We start from the raw sequence: 9,198 nt of genomic DNA, 5'->3' as shown, positions 1-9,198 counted from the left end.
ACAAGATAAGGCTAGACAAGAAAAGTTACACAACTACCACGTTTCTGTTAACATGGCCCAAGTCATTGACTTAGAAGAGAAGGGCTGTGAGGTGAAGCCCGCCACACTTTGGTTGGGCATGACCACAAAAAATTGTCTAGAATAAAAGCTACCTTGGCCCTCATTGTGGTTGTTGTCTTCTATGAAGCCTTGCACTTGCCCCACGCTATAGAGCCCTACTAGAAACTGAGTGGAGCACAAGGGATGATCAAGGATATCATAAGGGGCCCAGTTAACAAGGATGGGGTCAAATGGGAAGATATTTCTTGACCTGACTTGCTTATCCAAGCTTGAGTCCTCACCATGCTGACCAACCTTGGATGGACAGACAAGTACAAAAGTAATAGGTGCAACCTCTCCCTCCTCGCCCATCTCAAACAAGGTTCTCAAACAAGGTCTGCCAATGAACTGGGGTGAAAATTTTCATCATGAACTCCATAGCATATGTGCGAACCTGGCTGGTAATTTCAGAGTGGCCATGGTTCTTACCAAGGTCCTTCATTACACTGTAGGATGGAAAGAGCTTCCCGAACCATATAGCTACCAGGATGCAGCCACCTAGAGCAACAAGCCTCTTCCACAACAAGCCCAAGTAGATCACTCTCTTGAAGGCTAGACTATCTTAAGCTCAAGAAGTAAAGGTTAGATTAGGAAACAACTGCCACCAAGGCCTTTGCAAAATTCCAGGAGACAAGCCTGATAGACAACCCACATGGCCACGTCGCCAAGCCCCTGAAGAGCAAGCATAGTTTGGTGGCCCACCCCACAAATCATTCCCTAGGGTTGAGGAAGTACAGGGAAGAAGTGCTTTGCACTGCACGGTCCATTTCAAGGATAACAAATTCTTCATTTCACAAGAGGCAGAAGTAGAATATTATTGAGACACAGGTGGATCCAAGAAGGACATCTCACCTCAGGAGAAAGCTTCCCCCACGCCATCTTAAACTCTGCGGGCTGCCTTTCAAAATTTCCCGCAACCGTTTCCTCCATTATCCAAAACCTTGCTAGGCACATGACCAAATTCATGGCACAACAAAAGGAGCAAGTGGATGTGGCCCAACAAGCGCTCCTCCTAGCATATGCTAACATTGCCTAGCTAGAAACTTAAAAGAATGCCGCCATCGCACTCAATGATAGGGTGCAAGTGTAGGCCCTTGAAGTTGACTCTAGGATCAATCATCTACAAGCAAGAGATGGAGGTACTGCACAGAAGTTGAGGGAGCTAGGGCTGCCAGAGTGCAAACACAAGAGAATCTCACCTAGGCTACCACTACACTCTAGAGGGATGGCACGCTATAGACAATAGCTCATGGACGAGGTCCATAACTAGATGTCCAAGTAGCATAAAGATTTTTGAAGGGGCATTGAATCCAAGGACCAAACCAGCTAGAACAATACATTATAGAAATGAAAGGTAGGTCCCAACAAGAGTAGGTCGCCTCTGAAACAGAGGAAGTTCCATAACTTGATGGATGCGGCTATTGACCTACCAAACCTCGCCATCCCTCCCCAACCACCCTTTGGCTACCTCGAACTATAGCACCGGACCCTCCAGATCAACCTCCTCAAACATAACATCTTCATTGATGAGGAGATTCCCACATCTAGCTTTTCCACAATCCTCTCCAAAGTCCCTTACGCTTCCCACTAAACACCCTCGCCATGCTCTTCTTCTAGAACACAATCTCCTTCATTGAGCCCTCCACCATCTTCTGTTTCCTTTACCACATCATCTACCTAAACCTTCAATCCTAGTGTGGGTCCTTAACTTTTCCAACCGGCTAGACGAGGGATACTACATCAAACTTTTTGTTCCCGTTGAACTATGTCCATACCCCACATCCATAGATATTAGCCCTGGCCATTCATAAGCGGGATGCACACACATGGCTTGCATGTTGTGGATGAGTCCTACCACCATCTCATTGTAGAGGCCAGCACTATCTAAGCATCCATTAGCATCCTCACCTTGTATCATAGAATTTGGAAGTAGTTGCAACTTATGAGAAGCACTAGCAAATGCCACTATTCAACACTATGCATGTGGCCTAACCCCAAGACATCTCAGATGATGAATACAAGGAGGCTCGCACATTGTATTGATCCATGAAGCCACCAAGGGCAAGGACAACACAGTGATGCATTTGGTAGAGCAAGGACATGTCTGAGGAAGATCCCCTAGTAGGATTAGCGGGGCTTGTGGGCCCAAATGAAGCTTTCCAAAACGACCCTTCAACATTAGGCCCCTTTTTAGCTCTACAAGCCTTTTATGATTCCACCATAGAGGAAGACTCCCCAATAATAGGATCAACAAGGCTGGTGGCCCCTGAGTGAAGCTTCCCATGGCCCTTTAGCATCAAGCCCCTCTTTAGTTCCACAAGCATCAGATGCTTCTGTTAAGGGCAAAGTAAAGGAACATACATTGACCTTCCCTTTCCTTGGACCAACCCTCAACATTAGTTGCCTCTTTTGTTGCCTTCACCTCACTACCTGCCACTCCTCCTTAAATTACCCCCTGCATCTCCAACGTCGCACCCACACCCTTCTCACCTCCCAAGCCAAACCCCACCACTTATCTCTCTAGGGGACTCCTAAATGGACTCAGCAAAGCCTTAACTTTTCTAGCCGATCACCCCTCTCTCACATCACAAGTCTCAAAAGAAGGCAAGATCCTAGCACCCCCTGTCAGAAAGCAGCAGTCATGCACCCCCCCATCAGAGAGGAGCAACAATAGATGCACCCCTTGACTGCTCAATCAATAATGTGATCCTCTCAAGATAGGATTGACATTGACAGAGCCCTTAGGATCATGAAACAACACCTCAACCCTACCCCTAATACTAATAGGATCATTGGTTGCCTTGATATATGTGTCATGAAGCTTTATCTAGAACCAAAGTTTGATTAATGGTTTATATCTCATTGCAAAAGGGACCGAGCTGGATACAAAATATCACAAGCTAGGGCAGCCCCAATAACGTACGACCTCATGGATGAGCAGCCAATGTGGTGATGGGGATGCCTAAACCTATTTGAGCAAGAGCTAGAGAAGAACTCAAAGCTACAGTTCAATTTTCCCTCGATACCTCTACCTCGACCACCCCTCCTTCTACATAAACAAAGGATGCTTTGCACATTGTGCAAGTTCATTCAAGATTATGATGCAGTGCTCGACCCTAATATGGTCATTACCATCCACTTTTTTGCCTCATCATCGTCTTTTGGGTAGAGTTTCCAGAATGGCATTTGATGAAGGTCAACATGGCATGGCCTTTGACATCAACAAGAACCCAACTCTATAAGTGAGAACAATGGGTGTAAGGTTGGCACATGCTCACATTCGAAGATAATTTTTGAAATGGCCTTTTGGACATACTTCAAAGCCTTTTATCAAACCACCCCAAGACACGAAGTCCCACTTTGACTTTTACTAGAACTTCAGAGTAACTTCTACCACCACTAATCTCCCACTGATCTTCACTACCGATTTTGAGGATGGAATCGTGATTAGGGAGGAGGGTATGTTAACCAAATTGGCTAACATTACTCATATCATCAGTACATGCGACAACACTTTGAAGCCATATTTTTGTACCATCATGCAATGTGTTTTATGTAAAATGATTATGGGAAATCTTCAAGCTTAAGACTTGTGTAATGCCAAAAGATGGCCAAACACCAAGCTTACGACTTGTGTGATGCCGATAATATAGAATTAGACTAGGAAATTAGCCTAGACTAACTTATTAGGCCCCCGGACCATATTTGGTCGGGCATTGTATATAAGATATTTTGACTAATGATAGAAAACACATAATCACATTCTCACAATTGAGTTTGAGTCTTCTTGCTCTTGTGATTGAAGTTTATTGTATGCTTTCTCTTCTTCTTCTTAGTTGCATGCATGCTTAGGGATTGTGTCAATGAGTGATGGTGTTGATGCATGTTCTCTTCTCCCTCCCTCTTTCTCTTGTCTACTCTCTCATGCTCTCACTCACCATGGCATCGAAGTAGAGGTTAAGCTTTCCATAGCTCGTCTCTCTCTCTCTCTCTCTCTCTTTGCTCCCCACCCTCCCTCTTTACCTTGTCTACTCTTTCATGCATGTTCTCTTCTCCCTCCCTCTTTCCCTTGTCTACTCTCTCATGCTCTCTCACCATGGCAGTAGAGGTTAAGCTTTCCATAGCTCTCTCTCTCTCTCTCTCTCTCTCTCTCTCTCTCTTTGCTCCCCACCCTTCCTCTTTCCCTTTTCTACTCTCTCATGCATATTCTCTTCTCCCTCCCTCTTTCCCTTGTCTACTCTCTCATGCTCTCTCACCATGGCATTGAAGTAGAGGTTAAGCTTTCCATAGTTCTCTCTCTCTCTCTCTCTCTCTCTCTCTCTCTCTCTCTCTCTCTCTGTGTGTGTGTGTGTCTTTGTCTGTGTCTCTGTCTCTATTTACTCCCCACCCATTTGCAAAGCTCCTTTGGTGAGGTGACAAAGGAGGCAAGGTTGAGGACCCTAAGTCTCCACAAGAGAGAGTTACTCTACCAAGAGTGCGGCTAGAGGTACAAGTCACTAAGACCCATGCATTCTCCTCTCCTTCTTGTAAGGCTCAAGTGTTCTCAATTGGTGAGAAAAAGGAGTGGGAAAAACTAGTGAATTATAAAACCCAAGGAATTGCTCCTATAAAGCAAACAAGACAACAATTTTACAACTCCACGACCAGGCATTTAAAATGCTAGAAGTAGGATAAGTATACCCATAAGCTCATGTTAGAACTGGTTGAAGATAATTAGGAGCTTCTATTAGAATAGGGAAAAATTACAATTAACACTACCAGCCAAACTAGTAGTGGTGGACAAGTTTCTTGGATTATTTAAATGGACATCATGTATACATTAAGGATGACATCATGAATACTACAATCCCATATTAAATGCTTGCAAAATTCACTTCATGAGAACCTTCAAATCACTTGCATTTAAGGGGTGTTTTAAATATAAAATATTTTTATGAATTATAATGTTTTAAATTAAGTTTGTTTCAAAATAAATTAGGTTACAATTTGCATGATATTTATCAAAAAGCGCATACTGTAAATCATCATTTATATGTTGCTTTTTTCCCTCTAAAATCATACTAGAATTAGTTAATTTTTTTAACTCTCTTTTCCTATATGTAACTTTAGAATGACAACTGATTAATATAGGCTAAGCATAACCTATTTATAGTTGGTTTCACATCATTTGAGACCACTATAAGCAGCATATTATAGACATGATTTCCTTCATTTTGAAGTTAGCGTATAATTGAGAAAGAGTGGAGAATGACTAGTATGTGATATGTATACTTTTTTTGCCAAGGACTATAAGATATTGTGCAGTTTCACAAATTTTGTTATATGGCCAACTATGATATCACCTTTTTAAAATTTTAAGCCATGTAATTGTTCTTTTTACTACAAAACGTTGCTAGTTTATTGACTTAAATATATCTTGATGAAAAATCACACATGAAAAATGTGATATTTATGCAAACACACTATGAGAAACCAATGTGTAAAAAATTGAAGTTATTAAAACTGGCAACTTTTGTTAGGTTGTAGGAAAAAAAACCTTCAAACTTTATAAAGTTTATTTAGCAATACTTTCCTTATTGTTTAGATGAAGGTTTGACACTTGAATACATTTTTTTGCACATTGTCATTGGGCACTCTAGTGGTGGCTAAGTACCACTACCACTATGTCACTTTTCGATGGGGCACATGCATGCACTTTCAAGTTTCAAGTTCCCACCAGTTTGAATGTGAAGCACATGCACATGGTGGAGGTTAAAGATTTAACATTAGAACTCATGGTAAAAGGTATATACTATATAGCTTGTAAACATAGAAAAGTACTTGGAGAGAATACAGAACCATGCTAGACTCCAAGGTAATGGTCTCGTTAAAGGTGATGAGTGTGCTAGAATGGAAACACTAGAAGAGAAAAACCTAAAGGTCTAACTTGTTGTAACTTGTTTGTTCTTCATGCCGCTACATTCTCTTCACCGATATACCCTTTAAACTATACAATGTAACTTGTTTGTTATTCATGCCACTAAATCTTATATACACTTTAATCTTACTGTCTAATTGACAAGTTATCATTCCCATCTAGGGAAATGATATTATAAATTGCATGCTTAGAAAAATCAACAAAATGAAGAAGTAAATATAATGTAAAAGCCTTTTGATGGATGATTTCTCAAAAAACTAAACCCTATGTATGTTGAATTAGTTGTTATATGTGTTTCTTTGCTCTTATTTTCGTTGTTAGTTATAGATTTTCTGATCTTATATACAAAGTGGATGTAATTATTTATCCAAAATATTCACACAAGTTCTCTTCAATCTTTAAACTTTAAGTAAAAAAGAAAAAAAGTTCTCTTCAATTTTTAAACTTTCAGTAAAGAAGCAACAAAGTTTTTTATTGTTTTGTAAATACCTTTTTGAGATCCTCATCACAATAAGTTGTTCAAAATTTTCTAAAATATATTTATAACAAGAATTATACACATGTATTTAGATATGTAAATACAACAATTCTTTTAGAGATGCAAAAACATGTAAAACTTTTATAGTACTAACTTTACAACTATAGCAACAAAGCTCATATAGATGCAAAGCCTTGACCGTTTCTTTAATTTTCTAATACCCCTTTTCTCGAGAGATGGAGATATCAATCAAGTTTTGGTGCCGAAATGTTACAAGAAAGAAGCCCTACATCTACAGAATACTTTTGAATGAAAATGGGTATCATCACTCTTTTTAAATTTTCTCTCTAGATGAGGTTGACAACTTTAAGCTCTATGTTACCACGATAGAGACCCATCATAGCTATTATTGGTGGAGGGGTGATCAATAATGGGAGGGAGATCGAAACGCACCCAAAACACGATTCTAGCCACAAAAGTTTAGTACAAATTACTTCCTACCTTACAAGCACCTTTAAGCCTGTAAAGATAGCTTCTCAATCCAGAGATGTGTAGCTCCCGGACCTACCCAGGGGGTGTTGTACCTAAACAAGAAGCGGAAGAGATGACGATGCTCTTACTCATGTACTGCTTCCTTGCTTGCTTTGTTCTTGCATCCTTAGATCTCACACGAACCGGAGCTCTAATACCATAAAGAGAATGCAGGGGAGAGGGAGAGTTTAAGTTCCTTACAAGCAAACACACACATAAGAGAGAGCAAGATAAGAGTACATACTATAAGGGAAATTCCTCTCCTACAATAACATAAAATGATCAGTAGTTGCAAGGGTCTTTGTCAAGTTTCTATGACCTTTTTGTAGCTGTAAGACTTTTTGTCAAATTTGCATCCCTTTTAAGTTTATGTGACCTTTTTGTGGTTGCAAGGCTTTTTGTCAAATTTGCAACAAGTTACCACTTCAATTGCTCGAGAGTCGAACTAGCAACATATTTTTGGCCTATTTTATTTCGAGCCTAGCTTATATTTAATGATGAAGGATTGATCACATCTTAAAAAATATTCATTAGGTGTTTTTTATCCTCTTTGCATCATCTCTTTTCCATTGGGCACAATCTCAAAACTGCTTGGTTTTTTTATTTTTTGAATGGCGTTGCAACTTTCCACACAATAAGTGGAAAAACAAGCCCTTGTTGTGAGGCTCGTTTTGTTACTGTGAGAAAAAAACCTAGGTTTAGGGTGATTGCAACTTTTAATTTTGAAAAATACATGTAAAAATGAAGGTTCGAGGTCTCGAAACTGGCAGTTTGTGATAGGTTATAGAAAAAATAAACAATATTTTAGAAATTTTATTGAACAATACTTTCCTTATTTTTTAAATACATATACTTTTTTTAAATTTTCACACACTACTCGATGGGCCGCAACTTTGGCACCCTACTAGACCCCAGTGGGCAAGTAGCATTGCCACCATGTCACTTTTGGGATAGGTCTGAATATGGGGCACATGCAGGCACTTTCAAGTTTCCACCAAGATGAGGTGCCCCGAAAGTGAGTAACTTCTAATGGTAATTATTCCTATGTTTACTACTGATGTGTTTACTAGGAAGGCTCATGTACATGGTGAACTTTGAACTTTGAAGGTTAGAAGTTTGAACCTTTGAAGTTAGAACGCATGGTAAAAGCATACTTTCTATCAATGGCTAAGGTATAATACCTTCTTCGACAATAGATAGGTAAAACATAGAAAAGAATTTGGGGGGAGGTTGCAGAGTAGGTTCTCTTTATCTTGGAGCTTGCTCAACTTCAGGAAAATCCGCCTCATTTTGAGAGAAGGAAAAGTGCGGCCTTCAATTTTTCAAAAATAGCTGAAAGTATGAAAAAAATACTTGCTCAAAATTACCTTTTCATGGTGAGAAGCAGTGTTTATTTTTTAAGGTTGTAGAGCCCTTCTAAGGGCAATTTGACCAGCTAAAGCAGTATGAAAAAGAATCGAGTATTGCTCTTGAAGTGCTATAAAAAAAATTTCCCCTTCACATGGAAGGGTGAAAAAAATTGAACCTTGCACATGAAGGGCATGTAGGTAATAGTTTGTTGCTTCTTTAGATACACATTACACATTAATTAGTTATTTTTTTGAAGACATTTGTTGATAGCTTATTGAGAAAACTGATGAAGCTTTATAGCAGAACCATGGTGATCAAGAAAAACAAACTTCATATAAGCAAAGTGATTGTAGTAGAGTGAGTCAATGGATATATTGTTACCACAATAGGTCAATGACATAACAATTTCATTTCATTTGTAAATGTTTTATCAAGGAACTTGAAAGATAACCTTTATGTTGGGCGTCTTTTGAAGGGCAAAGAAAAAAATATGCCTTTCATATTGAAAGACAAATTTGAAAGAGGCCTTCTTAGGAAAAAGCACACCCTACTTGCAAAAATAAACACTGGTGAGAAGGATTCATGTCCGGTAACATTGCTACGGAGAGGCCGGAACTTTGGAACCATGCCAGACTCCAAGCCAAAGGTTTTTAAAGTGATGATGACCCGAGTGTGCTGCCCACTCGGCCAAAAGCGCTTCCTTAAATGGCCGACAAAGTAGGCGTGGCCGCTAAAACTGTGGGCCACAAGATAAAGAAAGAAAGCAAGAAACGAAAATGAAGGGGAGGAGCGGCCTCTGCCCCGCCTTCGCCCGCCAGGCTCC

Source organism: Cibotium barometz, chromosome 28 (genome assembly GCF_041138505.1).
Source record: "Cibotium barometz isolate CiBa-2024 chromosome 28, ASM4113850v1, whole genome shotgun sequence".
Lineage (NCBI taxonomy): Eukaryota > Viridiplantae > Streptophyta > Polypodiopsida > Cyatheales > Cibotiaceae > Cibotium > Cibotium barometz.
Note: the sequence above shows the minus strand (reverse complement) of the source record.